Source organism: Lissotriton helveticus, chromosome 7 (assembly GCF_964261635.1).
Source record: "Lissotriton helveticus chromosome 7, aLisHel1.1, whole genome shotgun sequence".
In the NCBI taxonomy this organism is placed as follows: Eukaryota; Metazoa; Chordata; class Amphibia; order Caudata; family Salamandridae; genus Lissotriton; species Lissotriton helveticus.
In genome coordinates, this window is record NC_136068.1 from 1548754979 (window position 1) to 1548770755 (window position 15777).

Sequence of the window (15777 nt, forward strand, 5' to 3'; positions counted from 1 at the left end):
TCAAGGCCACCTGCATCCTCCGACACTTCCGCCCACTCCTGTTCAGACTCGCACTGCCGTGTGAGAGGGTTCTCAGGCCCCTGCCAGTCGTCCCCCTCCCCCACTGCCTGTGGCAAAGGCTGCGGCAGCAGGGGAGGGACAGAGTAATACAAGTGGTCTAACGGCTCCGATCTGGCTCCATGTCCCAATTAGGGTCCCAACCTGGAGCAAAATTGTCAGGAAACCCTGGTAAGGGCAGAGGTGGAACGAACGGAACCCACTGCAGACCCGGGAACGGAGCATCAGGATCGCGCCGGAGGCGGAGGAACTTGCAGCGCCGGGGCCGCGGGTAGCAGAGCTGGCAGCAAGGAAGGGCCCTCAGCTGGGACTGCGGGGCACAAAGGTGGGAGCCCGAGGCCTGAAAAGGCGGTCCATGGCAGCAAGAAAATCTTACACCTGGGCCGGAGTCGCCGACTGACCAGGATAAGGCCGCGGGACTCAGACTCCACCGGAGCCGCGGGGAGGCACCCCTGGCCCCCTCGTCCTGAGACAGACGGGGGGGGAGGGGGGAGACGTCGGAGAACGCAAGCGCTTCTTCAACGTTTTCTTAGGTCTCTTACACAATTCCAAGTGTGAAGACTTCGACCCAGAGGAGCGATGGGGATGGCTCCGCGGTCAGCCCCTCGATCGACCCCTGGACCTCGAAAGGCACGGAGACTACTGCCGGGCCTCCAGCAGCTTTCGGGACTGCTCCTGCAAAGCCTTCGGAGTCATGGTCAGACAGTCGGAACATGACCGGGAGTCATGGTCGCGCTCCAGACAGTAGGACCCACAGGTTTTAAACCCAGGCATCCCTACGTGGCACCAGGAGTCAAAGACTCAAAAAGAAGTAGAGACAAAAGTCTAAAAAAAAAAGTTAGCCAAAAAGGGACTAGGGTACATGCTCTAACCGGATATACACTGATGTCAAGCATGGGTGGTGCCTAAGTGGTCTCCGTGACGTCATCTTGGCGCATATGACGTAAGCGACGGACGCAGAGCAGCACGACGCCAAGTTCTGACTTGCAGGGGTACTGCTGATGAAAAACTTTCCAGATCCAGTCTGACGCCTGGGGATATTCTAAGGTAAGGAATCTATCACTAACGTGTCTCTTTCAGATGAATGTTACTTGGTTTTCATACAAAAAGATAGTTCAACACTTGGAAGATTTTAGGAACAAAAACCTGTAACATTGATTCCTATGGGGGGAAAAAAAGGTTATTAGTTTGCAGGTGAAGTAAACTACCTGCAAGAAAAGTTTTTGGGGGTTAGAAACAAGGCTCAGTTAGGCACTCCGATTGCACCACCAGAGGCACTAGGGTGGCCAGGTGCAGAGATGGGACTAAGGGGGGCCTTGGTAAGGGGCTGCTTACGAGCAGGCTATTCGGGTGTGGGAGCAAAGTTCCTGAGGTTAGGTTCAGCACTGCTGGGGCCAGCAATCAGCAAGGGAGCTGCACCACTAGCAGCGAGCGGAGAGGGGGCCGGATGCAGAGTGCCAAAAAGATGTTGGGAGCCCTGTGGTTTGCAATAGAGATCTTCGGTTTGAGGAAAAGGCTGAAGGTGATCACCGGCAAGAGGGGTAAGATGTGTTCTTGGGGGATGCCTGGACACAGTCAGTTGGGCCACCCAAGGCCGTGGGGCGTCAGGTGCAGGGGTGTCTTTAGGTGTTGGATGTTCTTACCAGCTCAGCTCGTGGGGACCCTTCAGGATGAGGCTTCGGTATGGAGCTCGAGGAACGTCAGATCACCAGGTCCAAGGTCACGATCGCTGGGGGGGGAACCTGCTCGTGGAGTTGGGCCGTGGGTGTCTGGTGCAGAACCGTGGAACCGCCTGGATTTGGGTTCTTTGTTGGAGTATTTATTGAGCAAATCCGGTGTTCACTGGAGAAAGTCTTTCAGATGAGGCCAGGGCGGGTCCTCCAGGTTTTGGGGGGCTGCTGGACACACCGGGGTTTCGCTGTAGGCAGGTCGGATTCGGGGCAGGCCAGTAGGGCTGGGGCGAAAGTAGTTGGTGTCCTCTTCTTCCTAGGGTAGCACGTCTCTTCGGTCCTCCTTTCTTCCTCAAATTGAGCAGGCAAGGTTCAGGGTCGCCACTAAATACTAGATTTAGGGGTGTTTACAGGACCAATAGGAACCTTCCTTGGGGTGGGTACAGCCCCTATTATACCACCCTCCAGTGAAAGATGGACAGGAGCCTCTCTCCAATTGGCTGGATTACCTATTCTTCAAGATGGAGGGAACCGAGATGTGTGCTTCCCACCTGAGGGGTGGGGTTGGCAAAGATGGGCACACCTAACTTGGTTTTCCTGCTGATTCTCCCACCCAAGGTGGGTGTCCGAACTGGTGGGAGCCAGTTTCTGGGGGCAGCAAAAGGCAGTGATAGCTTACAAAGGCGGCAGGCTTTTGAAGCTTTCCCTTCATGGACCCAGCCCATCCTAGGGGAAGAAGCATGACACCTCTGCCCAGGATGGGCTTTGTTTCTAGACCCAGAGAGCGGAGGCCCTATGTCCAGTGGTCCAGGAACCTGTCTGGTGGTGGCAAATGACGGGCAACCATTCAGGAACCACACCAGGAGTGGTAGTTTTTTAGGGGGCATCTCTAAGATGCCCTATGAGTGCATTTTGCATTAAATCCCACACTGGCATCAGTTTAATGTGCTGAGAAGTTTGCTACCAAATTTCCCAGGTTTGAGTAAAGCCATATGGCGCTGTGGAGTTTGTAATTATCAACTTCCAGACCATACTCTTTATGGCTTTACTGCACCTACAATGTGTAAGAATAGACTTAGACACTGTAGGGGAACAGGGCTTATGCCACTGTACCCTCACTTGTGGGCTAGTCCACCCTACTAGAGAGGTGACTCTCCTAGGACCTAGGCAGTGGGTTGCAGGTATGGTACACAGGGGTGTGCACCAGGTCGACTTCACTTTTCTCTGCACCAAAACATGCGGCATGCACTGGCAGTGGGGGGGTGTTAAGGGGCAGGGCCTCTAAGGATGGAACAATAGGTACTGCAGCCCTTCTAGGCCTTCCACGGTCACAGTGCCCTTGGTACCCATGGTGCCTTTTACAAGGGGCATACCTATGGTCAGAGATGTGCCAATTGTGGGTACAAAGGTACAGTTTTGTGAAAGAACACATGCCCTAGGACCCCGATTGGCAGGGACACAGGGCACATCAAGTCAAAGTCCATCAAATGTCAGGCAAAACGTGGGGGTAACCATACAACACTGCAATTGATTTGAATAGCTTCCGTGTTTTTACTTTACAGGGGACTCAACCCAGTGTGTTTTGTTTTTATTTTGTCTCTCCACACAGGGATCTGTGCATGTTTGCGGATAGGTTTGCCTTACATTAAGGGCCATTAGGGTGTTTTTGTAACATTCTGCACACACTCACCAATCACTCACTTTTCACTGTGTCCTTTATTTTAGAAACATGTGACTATTTCTTGGAGACATGAGACTTAATGTTTTCAATTCTGAAGCATCATGGCACAGCTACCTGTGTTTTGAATTTGTTCTTTCCCACCATTTCTTCTATGTACTTTTTCATTTTCCAGGTTTTATTCCAGGATCTTTTCTTTTTTCTTTTAGGCCATATATATGTTTTTCCCCATTTACAGTCTACTTTTAGATTTCACATATTACTCCAGGTCTGTCTATTGCCCATGCGTGAAGGAACAATTGTTACTTACCTGTAAACAGGTGGTTCTCCAGTATTGGTGTCTTTCATAGATTCACATGCTTGAATATTCCCCGTCGTCGGAGTGGGAGTCCCACGGTAAATAAAATAGCAAATATATATATATATATATATATATATATATATATATATATATTTTCTGCTGATGTAGAACTTCAAGCACAGTTTAATGTCTAAGGAGTGCAAGCGTTGTTCCGCAGGAGACTGCGGGTTAGCAAAGAAAGTCTTCAGAACAACAGGTTCATTAATGTGGAAATCTGAAGGTACTTTAGGAAGAAAAGTAGGGTTAGTGCGTAGCAGCACACAATCCGACAAACTGAAGAAATGGTGGTTTGATCGTAAATGCATGAATGTCACTCACTCGACGCGAAGACGTCAATGCAAGAAGAAGAGCCACCTTCCAGGTGATGTACTTGAGGTCAGCTCTATGTATTGGTTCAAACGGTGCATTCATTAATTGTGCCAAAACAATGTCGAGGCGCCACGCAGGAGGAGGGCGCCGAATTGGTGGAAATTTACGAAATAGTCCTTCGAAAAATTGGCGTATGATCCTAGATGAACAGAGGGATGTGGAGCCATCGTGGCGGAAGCATGAAATTGCAGCCAGAAAGACTCTTAAAGTCGTATGAGATAATCCTGACTGAGCCAATTGAAAAAAGAAAGGGAGGAGCTGTGCAGGCGTTGCACGCAAGGGATGCAAACCGGCAGCAGCACACCAATGGCAGAAACGTTTCCATTTCAACTTGTAAGTCTTTATAGTTGAAGGAGCTCTGGCCTGAGCAAGGATGTCTCGACATTCTTGAGGAATGGGCAGATGTGCAAATTCACAGTGTTCAGGTTCCAGCCTGATAAGCTCAGAGAAGAGGGGTCCGGATGGTAGATGAGACCCCTGTCCATGGAAAGAAGATCCATCCGAGGATGAAGAAGGATGGGCTCGCACTGGGACAGAAGGAGCAACTCCGACAACCATGCCTGTCGTGGCCACCTGGTAGCAATGTGAAGGATATGGCAGGGTTCCCTCCGTATCTTCAAAAGCACCCGAGGCACTAGACGGATTGGAGGAAAGGCGTAAGCAAACAGATTTGACCAGTACATCAAAAGGGCATTGCCTTGTGACCCTTTGTGGGGATGCCAACTTGCGTAAGCTGGGCATTTCCGGTTCTCCGGCGTTGCAAAGAGATTCAGTGTTGGGCACCCCAGCGACCAAAGATCATGTTGAGTGTCGGTTGATGTAGCTCCCACTCGTGGGTGGATGATCGGGATCTGCTCAAGGAATCCGCCAGGGGGTTGGACAACCCTGGGAGATGAACTGCAGTGATCGTGATTTGGTGCTTGAGTGACCAGTCCCAAATTGCCTGTGCTAGGCGAGATAGTGACGGAGATTTCGTTCCGCCCTGCTTGTTTATGTAGTGCATGCAGGTTGTGTTGTCTGTTTGTATAAGGACAGACTCTCCTTGCAGCACGTGTTGAAACGACTTGAGCGCTAGAAAAATGGCCATGAGCTCCAATTTGTTGAAGTGCCAGGCTTTCTGATGTAGTGTCCATTTCCCTTTTATGGACAGGTCCTGGAGGTGCGCCCCCCATCCCTCCATAGATGCATCCGTAGTGAGTGTAAGATCTGGAGTGTCTGATAGGAACGACATCCCTGCTGCAAGATGCAATGGCTGTGTCCACCATTTGAGCGCTGCTTTCATGCGCATCGTGACAAAAATCAGATCGTTGAAGGATCCGGTGACCTGACGCCACTGTCCGTCTAATTCTTCTTGAATAGGACGTGTCCGTAGTCTGCAATGTGGGATGAGTGCGATGCACGATGATGCCATCCCCAGAAATGACTTCAGCAGTCGAACTGAAACGTACTGTTTTGACAGTAGAAGAGACACTAGACGAAGACTCCTTTGTTGACGTTCCAGGGATACAAACGCCTTTGCTAGCGTGGTATCTAATGTGGCACCTAGGAAGTCCTTGCAAGTCGCAGGGTGTAATTGGGACTTTTCCAGGTTGAGAGACAGACCCAAGGAGCAAAACACCCTCTGACACAGGGAGGTATGGTGCAGCAGTTGAGCGGGACTGCGACTTCAGGAGGCAATCGTCGAGATATAGGAATATCTGGACACCTTGGAGACGAAGAAAGGCCATGACCGGAGCCAGTATCTTGGTAAAGACTCAAGGGGCGGAACGGAGGCCGAATGGCAGTACTCTGAACTGGAAATGCTGTTGCCCCACCTGGAATCGAAGGAACTTCCGATGACCTGGGAGAATTGGGACATGGAAGTAGGCGTCTCGTAGGTCGACAGTAGCCATGAAATCTCCGACAGAGTAAACGCAAGATTTCCATAAGCATTAGCATGCGGAATGATTGAGTCTTTAGATATTGATTGAGCGCTCTCAAGTCCAATATTGGTCTCCATTCCCCGTTCTTCTTGACTATTAGGAAAAAACGGGAATAAAACCCCTTCCCCCTTTGAGACTTTGGCACTACCTCTACTGCACCCTTCTGAATCAGAAGGCGAACCTGATGGAAAAGTTCCTTGAGGTGCGGAGGAGGCGGTCTGGAAGGTGGAGTTGGAGGAGGGATTTCGACGAATTGTAACGCATGGCCCTTTTCCACAATGTCTAGCACCCAATGGTCCGTGGTGATGGAGGACCATTGAGAACCAAACAGAGATTCAACCTCCAATTTGTAGAGTTAAAGGCAAGTCATTGTCGTTTATTGGAAGATCCTCTGTAAGTGGACTTCCCTCTATAGGTCTTGGCTGGCTGTTGGCGAGACGACTGTTGTCAATTGTAGGAGTAACACTGGTTGTTTTGATTATAGGGGCAATATTGATTGCTTCCTCCTCGAAAATTAGAGTTGGTACCTCGTCCTCTAGCACCCCGAAAGGGCGGTTTTTTGAAATTGCAGCGTTCCTAAGGCACGTGCAGTTTCCGTGTCCTTTTTAATGGACTGCAGTGCCTCATCAATGTGTGCCCCAAATAGTGACTCGCCATCATACGGCATATCCAGAATCTTTACTTGAACTTCCTGACGGAAGGAGGTGGAGCGCAACCAGCCTTGTCTTCGTAAGACAGCAGCACCCGCAAGCTGTCGGAAACCAGTGCAGGCCACATCAACTGCACAATCAATCAGTTCTTCTGACGTTCTTTCGCCTTCCTGGAGAAGTTGTAACGCCTCAGTCTTGGAAGCATCCGGAAGCATAGCCACATAAGCTGCCATGTCTGCCCATATTTGTCGGTCGTACCGACCCAGAATGGTCATCGCATTAGCCGCCCTCACCGTGGTGGATGACATCGTGGAGAACTTGCGGCCTATCGCATCAAGGCGATGGCCCTCGCGGTCTGGCGGCGCTGTGATAGTGGATGCAGGATTCTGGCATCCCCGCTGGGCTGCCTGGGTAACAACCGAATCCGGTTTCGGCTGGCCAATGAGGCATGCTGGGGTTCCTACAGGCGCCTTATACTTCTTTTCCAATCTTGGCAATTGGGCAGGCAAGGAATTTAGTGTTCTCATCAATTTTTCTCCTTCAGCCCAGATGAAATCAATAATAGGAACAGTATGAATCTGTTTGAATGGCTGACTTTTAAAATCATAGAGTAAACAATCCTCCTCTCTTTGGACTTGTGGCAGTTTAAAACGTTGAGCCGCTCTGTCCATGAGCTGATGGAAACTTGCAATATCTACTGGGGGAGAATCCCCTTGCGGCACTTGAGATGGGGACGGTGTTTGAGCCTGATAGTCATCCCACTCCGCCATATTCTCATCAGCATCCACATCCGTAACCTCCCCATCTTCACGATCAGGTGGGTTCTCCTCCTCATCATCCGGATACACAGTAGCGTGTAATTGAATGGATGTATGTCTCTGAGTAACTGCAGGTGATTGAGGCACGAAAGGAGCAGCTGACGGCTCCGCCGTAGGTGCTAAGACGCCAGGAACAGTAGACACCTGTGGCGATGGAGGGAAACGCCTGTTCTAGTCTAACATTCTGTAGGTTAGAGATGAGCGTCAAAGGTAACGTCGCAGTCTGAATCTGAACGGGCATTTCTTCACCTTGGCCATATTGTTCCTCCTCATCATTGCTGAACTCTTGGCATTTTATAATTAAATCAGATGGACTTTGAGCGTCAGTGAAGGACTCGTGCACATCCACTTCAGACTCCTGGTCTGAGTCCGTAGCAAACAAAGGTGAGGGAGGCAGTGTATCACCAGGGAGCTGGGTACTTGGAACCTTATGACCCTTGTGAGAAGTGTCATCCCTTGCGGACCCGGTGGAAGACCGTGGCAGCAAAGGAAGAGAGGCAAAGGCAGATGGTATCGTAGTTGCCTTATCCACAGTTGGAGACTATCGCCGACGGCAATGATCCTGTTGATGGTGCCGTCGTCAGCATCGACGACGACTTCTTGGTTTTTGTCGTCGAAAACGTCGTCGACGGTAACATCGTCAACGAGGGAACCGTCGACGGCCTCACCGAAGACGTCGACGGAACCTTCGTCGACGGAGCCATAGACGAGACCTTCGTCGACGGAACACTCATCGACGGAATACTCGTCGTCGAAGAAGCCAGCCTCTTCACACTTTTCGATGACGATGACCTAGCCGTCGACGACGAAATTGGAATGACTGACGACACAGTCTTGGAACTGAGGATCACCTTCATCGTCGACGACTATGTCGACGGAAAAGCTGTAGACGACCCAGAAGCCAGCGTTGTCGTGACCGTCGTCGTCATCGTACCAGAGACAGTCAATCTAGTCAATGGAACTACAGTCGACACTGTCGTCGCGGAGCAACATTTTTCCTCACAGAAAAACCTGTGGAAGTCGCAGCAGAAGCCTGAGAGCCAGGTCTCGAGGGCCCAGAAGTAGTAGGGAGAGGTGAAGACACCGCAGGGGCCAAAGAAAGAGACAGTTTCTTCTTTTTTATAAATGGAGAAGGCAACTCCTGCACACTACTTCTTTTTGAGGCTGCTTGGGAATGGCCAGACATGAGGCTTTCAGCATCAGAAAGTACATGCTCCTTGTCTTTTAGCCTCTGAAGCCAGAGGAGTAAACGACCTTCCCTATCTTTCAAAGTCTTGGTTGAGAAAGTTCTACAGAACTTACAACTTCCCACTTCATGGTCCGGGTAAAGACAGTAAATGCACTTACTGTGTGGATCCTCTGAATAATGTCTAAGCTTTCCACATGAAGAACAAGCTCTGAAGAGGGATTTATAACTTGAAGACATGTTGAAAACCAGGCAAAAAGCAGAAGAGTAGAGAAAACTGAGCAGAGCTCAGGGAGACTCCCTTACACACGACGTGCGGTAGAAAATCTGAGGTGCTGAGCTCTGAGGAGAAGGTTCTAGAGGGTTGCTGACGCCTGATTGGCTGCAGTTTGGACCAACATAATGACAAGGATAGACTGCATATGTTTTTTTCCTTTCCCATGCATTCCTATGTAGAAATATGGGTAGGCTGTTTGCCTTTTTCCTAGTACATATTTCAGGTTTTTTGTTACATATACATACATACATATATATATATATATACATACATATATATATACATACATATATATATATATACATATATATATATATACATATACATATATATACATATATACATATATATACATATACATATATATACATATACATATATATATATATACATATATACATATATATACATATACATATATACATATATACATATATACATATATACATATATACATATATACATATACATATACATATACACATATACATATATATATATATATATATATATATATATATATATATATATATATATATATATATATATATATATATATATATATATAATATAATTGCTATTTTATTTACCATGGGATTCCCACACCAGGCGGTGTATTTTTCTCGCCACACTTAATTGTTTGTCTTTTGGACAATTGAACCATATTAACAAAGTACTGTACTATGTTTTTTGATTTATTATACCCAGCCCTGAAGTCATGGGTGACTACCCGACTGACGAAACACGCGTCGGCTGGTCTTTTCTTGGTATCTCCTCTGGAAGGAGGACCAATTATCACAAAACAAAGACAAGATTTACTGAATGCTTCAATATACAAAACATACGTATCATCGTTACATAAGGAACTAAAACCATCGTCCTATACAGTAGGGGTGGGCGAAAAATTCCAGGCTGCCGGATGAGATTTTTTCTGGCGTTCGAATCACCAGCAGTAAGTTGGCGAGTTGGATTTGGAGCTCTCAAGCGTCATTTTCGGTCTCTAGGAGGGCACCCAGCGAGATGTCCCCAACGTGGGAGCTGCCACTCGAATACAATATCACTCCAGTAAAAAATCACTTAGTAGAAAATCTACACGTAGCAGCAAAATAAACTCAAGAAGCAGGGCCCTCTGGCACGATGCTTTGTGCCATTTGCCCTGATTTTTTAGCACAGAAAAAGCTCCTGGAGCTAAAAAATCAGCGCAACATGCCTAATTCCGCCTGTTTGCGGAACTCCGCGAATTTCACGGAGTTTTTATGTAACTCTGCGGAATTCCCGGAGTGAAACTTTACGAGTTCAACCCACCCCTGTTATACAGTTCAATTATATCAACTGAGTAGTTGTTTAGTGAGCAACTCTCTCTCAACAATTATACATTGCATGCCCAACCCTCAACACCCATCAATTACCCAATAATCTGGCGGCAGCAGTTTAAGGGGGTCTATTATTGGGAGGATCCATTATTTTAGTAAGCATCTCACACCAGGTTACGAAATAGTCATTGACTTTTTCATCTCTCTGGGTAAGCTTAAAGTTCTGCTCATCTGCTAGGTAAAACATTTAACAGAAAGGGCCGGATCGAACAAAAAAAAGCAAAAAGCCATGAGGTTGACAAAAATAGACAAACAGCTCATCTCCACATCAAAGGCACACGAACAACAGACCATTTAGTAACCTAGTTCTAGGTTCTGCTGAAAAGCAGAAGCACGGGTTCAATCAACAACTTGCACCACATCTTGAACACCCACACAACAACTCCAACACACAGGAAATGGCAGTCCAAGGCGCCATGAAGTACAAGGATAGGAGTCGAGAGAGCAGGTGGGTATCAGGGAGCTAAATACATCACTGAAGCCAGAGGAACAACCATCAGCTGAATACAATACTATGTGCTTGTCCCCACTCCCAGAAGTTAACACAATTTTCTATCATGTCTTCAGTGCATAATTTGAGCTGGCGACTGCATGTGGGGCTCAGTGGCAATCATTTTTGGGGACTAATAATAATAATAATAAAAACATTTATAGAGCGCCTGGCTGCACAAACTGTGTGTCCCCGCGCTAACTGCTTACAAATCAAACTAGAGGAGTAGAGGCAGAAAGGAAGTGCGATCAGAGATTAGTTTGGGAACAAAAGAGTTTTAAGTTTTGCCCTGAATATCCTTTCGGAAGGTTCCATCCGCAGTTGGAGGGGAAGATCATTCCAATGTTTAGTAGCCAAGAAACGGAAGGATTTGCCTCCCATTTTAGATCTTGTAATACGGGGTATTTTGAATTGCATCATGCCTGATGATCTTAAGTCTCTGATCGGGCGGTGGATGGTCAGGAGACTTCTAAGATAGATGGGGCCTTTATTATGAGCTATCCTATGGGCATAGCAGAGGCTCTTGAATCTGATTCTCTCCTTAACAGGAAGCCAGTGCAGCTTGGCTAAGGCTGCTTTTGTGGAAGTTTTTCTCGAAAGACCTAATACCAGTCGAGCAGCCGCATTTTGTATACATTGAAGCTGGTGAAGGCCTTTCTGGTTAAGACCTATTAGGAGGGCATTTCCATAGTCCAAGTGGGGCGTTATTAGAGCATGGACTATTGTTTTTCTAGCTCCTATGGAAATGAGGTCAATGATTTTTCGAAGGATTTTGAGTATGCCGAAGCATTTTCCTGTTATTTTATTAACTTGGGTCTTACCAGAGAGGTCAGAGTCTAGCATGACCCCCAAGTTTTTTACAGTTTCTACAGGGCTGGGAAGTTTTCCCAGTTCACTGGGCCACCATGCATAGGACCACACGGAGGTTTCCTTCCCTACCACTAGTACCTCAGTTTTATCTCCATTAAGACGAAGACACTTATCATCCATCCAGGTGGCTACTGCCGCCATACAGTTTGAGAAGTTGATGGCATATTCTTTGCTGTCCGGTGTGAGTTTGAACATTGAGTATCGTCTGCATAGCTGACAATGCCCACCCCGAAATTCTCTACAACGTGTGCCAGGGGTTCCATGTAGATGTTGAATAATGTTGGGCTCAAGCTGTGGGACTGACACTTATTCATCAACAAGCTTTGACCCAGAGCAAGCGAGAGAAAAACACAAGAAGGAAGAGCAAGACTGAAAATCTTTGAACAGGGAGAAAGCAAGGATGAAAACAAACCTGGAAAAGTGAGAGGCAGGGAGTGTCTGGGGGTGGATAACAGAGGCATGCAGTGGAATCAAGACTACGTAGTCTAGGTATTAGGCACCCCAAACTTTGATAGCATAAAACGCAGCCTTCCAAGCAAATCTTTGGACTCTGGCACTTATTAGTTTACAAATATAAGCACGGCATGTCTTTACTTTAAGGTAATAACCATTCCTACCTTTTTTGATCTTACAGGGCCCTGTGGGCCTAGCAATTTTCACACACCATCTACATCACAAATACACATTTCAATAGCGCATTCCTCATGCCTACTGCAGTGTGGTCACTGTACTTGATTAGTGGTAACCACTGCACATATTTAGCCTCTGTGTACCTTCTAATACGTAGTTCTCTCTGTTTACAGCACACCAGAGTAGTATAGCAGTGGTGGTCGATAAGCAATTCATTATCTACACAGTACCAGTTCAAACTATCAACCCAAACAGAGGGGCCTCCACATGGATGTTCCCGACGGATAGGTGCAGGCCCGACGGGGTTGGAGGAGTATTACCAACGGTAAAGCTGTTGAAATTTAATGTCGGCGTAAGCGTGGGCGGGGTTAGCGGTTCAAGAACGACTGTGAAACCTAGCAGTGCCATCATTGGTTGGTGTGTGCGGCCGGGAAGGGGCTTCAGGGGAGAGTGTATGTGAGACAAGATTTAAGGTAGATGGGCTTTCGAGTTGCCATCTCCTTCCTGACTGGACGCCCTGCAGGTGCCTGATCCTGGATCTGCCGCTAGTTATTTGTGCTAGCTTTCAATTGCTGACGTAAATAATGTTGTGGGACTATCTATATTTTTGATGACTTAAAATGTAATAACTTTTATTTCTCGCTGTTAATAGGAACAGCCGTAGAATTATTTTTCTCAAACCTAAGCTGGGTCTCACAGCATTTTTTTTGTTTTTTTGGGCAGGGGTGGGGGGTGGGGAGGAGGTGGTAATGAAATGTTTTAAATGCTCTTGCGTTTTTGCTCCTGCCTTGGTGGAGAACTCTACTATAACCCTGTTCACTCGGTGTGCCATTGTTTGCCCCGCCAGCGCTGCACATTGGCCTCCTGCAGCGCTGTCTCATATGTACCATGTTGGCATGACGCCCACATTCCACAGGCAGGGGAGGCAGGAGGTTCAGAAACAGAGGGCTGTCGGGGGATCACTTCAGATGAAAGGAAGTGGCTGAACACTGCCCCAGCCTGTTACAAGATGCGGTGCTACAGGAAACCCAGCTCACTAGATTCACGCCTGCCCCATACCCTGATCTTTAACTACCGCTGAACTGCTCCATGTATTTGTAAAGTGCACGTTCACCCAAGGGTATCCTGGCGCTGAATAACAGATGTTTATTGTTACCCAACTCAATGGTACTCATTTTATCGACCCCAGAAGGATGAAAGGCTATGTGAACCCTCCAGGACTTGAACCTGTGGCAATGAGGTCGAACATAGGCCACTAAAGTAGACGCATTAGTCTACTAAGCCACCAGAACCGACTAAATAGTGCAGTAAAAGCTGAGGCACCATTATTGCTGGCTTCTTACTATCTGGGGGTGAGGTTCTTGCTTGTATTGGGGTCCAGGGTACCCTTGCTAGTGCTAAGTCACTGGCTGTAGGTTTTCAGCACTCTGCTTCCCCCAGCGCATTATCTTGTTTACACCACAAACATTCTTGTAACAGGCTGGGGCAGTGTTCAGCCACTTCCTTTCACCTGAAGTGATCCCTTGGCAGCCCTATGGAGTTGGGTAACAATAAGGAATATGCTACTTACCAGTATGCATCTGTTCTTGGCATGTAGGGCTGCTGACATTCATATCTGTGCATAGATCGCCGCCTAGTGTTGGGTCCGGATGATTGCTCCTTGTTGTCCTGGAAGAGTCTTCGAAGTATCACGAGCTAGGTGACTCCTCCCCTGGACTATAGTGCGCATGGGCATCTTCATCTTCAGATTGTTTTTCGCCATTGTGGCAGAGATGAAGATAGTAAAGTAAGAGATGGCCATGCAAAAGATAATGCTGCAGCTGCAACAGGCACCGGGTAGGAGGGCGGGCGATATGAATGTCAGCAGCCCTACATGCCAAGAACATATCCATACTGGTTAGTAGTATATTCGGTTCGAGGCATGTGGGCTGCTGAATTCATATCTGTGCATAGACTGTATAGCAGTACCTCCTCTAGCGGTGGTTACCTGTGCCAGCTGCAGCAGTTTGAAAGAGTTTTGAGGACAGCCTGGCCTACAGCAGCTTGCTGCTTTGCTTGCACGTCTACACAGTAGTGTTTTGTGAAAGTGTGTATGGTAGTCCATGTGGCTGCTCTACATATGTCTTCAAGAGGAATATTTCCTAGGAAAGCCATGGATGCCCCCATTTGTCGCGTAGAGTGTGCTCTTGGGGGTACAGTTAAAGTGCGTTTAGCCTTTTGATAACATATTTAAATGCATTTAACTATCCATCTGGCGATTCCTGACTTTGATATGGGATTCCCTTTATGTTGTGGTGAAAAAGACAAATAATTGCTTTGTTTTTCTAAATGATTTAGTTCTGTCCACATGATAAAGCAGAGCTCTCTTTACATCCAGTGTGTGTAGGGCTCTTTCCGCTACTGACTGTGGATTTTGGAAGTACACTGGCAGTTCTATTGATTGATTAATATGGAAAGTGGATACGACCTTTGGCATAAACTTAGGGTTTGTTCTAAGAGCTACCCTGTTAGCATGTATTTGCATGAAGGGTTCTTGAATTGTTAGTGCGTGTAGCTCGCTAACTCGCCTGAGTGAGGTAATGGCAATCAAGAATGCCACCTTCCATGTTAGAAATTGCAATTCGCATGAGTGTAGAGGTTCGAAAGGAGGTCCCATAAGTCTGGTAAGTACTATATTTAGGTTCCAGACTGGGGAAGGTGGGTGCCTTGGAGGAATTACCCTTTTAAGACCCTCCATAAAAGCCTTGATTACTGGTACTTTAAACAGTGAAAGGTGTTGCCTGTTTTGAAGGTATGCTGCTATAGCAGCAATGTGTAGTCTTATTGAAGAGTATGCTAGGTTGCATCTTTGAAGATGCAGTAGGTAACATATAATGTTCTGAATGGAAGCATCTAATGGGTTGATTTGGTTATTGTTGCAGTAAATAACAAAACTTTTCTATTTAGCTGCATAGCATGCTCTAGTAGTTGGTCGTCTTGCCTCCTTAATGATGTTCATGCAGTCTGGAGGCAAGTTAAGGTATCCAAATTCTAAGATTTCAGGAGCCAGATCGCTAGGTTCATCTGATTGGGATCTGGGTGTCTGATTTCTCCATGGTTCTGATTTAGAAGATGGGGTGCGAGGCGCAGCCTTTGATGAGGAACTACTGAAAGCTCCAGGAATGTTGTGTACCATGGCTGTCTCGCCCATGTGGGAGCAACTAGGATCAGTGTGAGTGACTGTTGCCGCAGTTTGCGTGCCACCAGCGGAATCAGTGGTGCTGGGGGAAAAGCGTACGCAAATCTGCCTGACCAGTTCATCCATATCGTATTGCCCTGTGACAACAGATGTGGTAACCTGGCGGCAAAGTACCGGCATTTTGAGTTTTTGTTTGTGGCAAACAGGTCTATCTCTGGGTGCCCCCACTGTTCGAAGAATGGCGGGAA

At 47.3% G+C, this 15777-nt stretch overlaps 1 protein-coding gene across 2 annotated transcripts in view; it reads right to left on the bottom strand.

The window, feature by feature from the left end:
* PPP1R12C (protein phosphatase 1 regulatory subunit 12C) overlaps positions 1–15777 on the bottom strand; it is a 1267429-nt gene that overhangs the window by 177716 nt on the left and 1073936 nt on the right. The window lies entirely within an intron of this gene.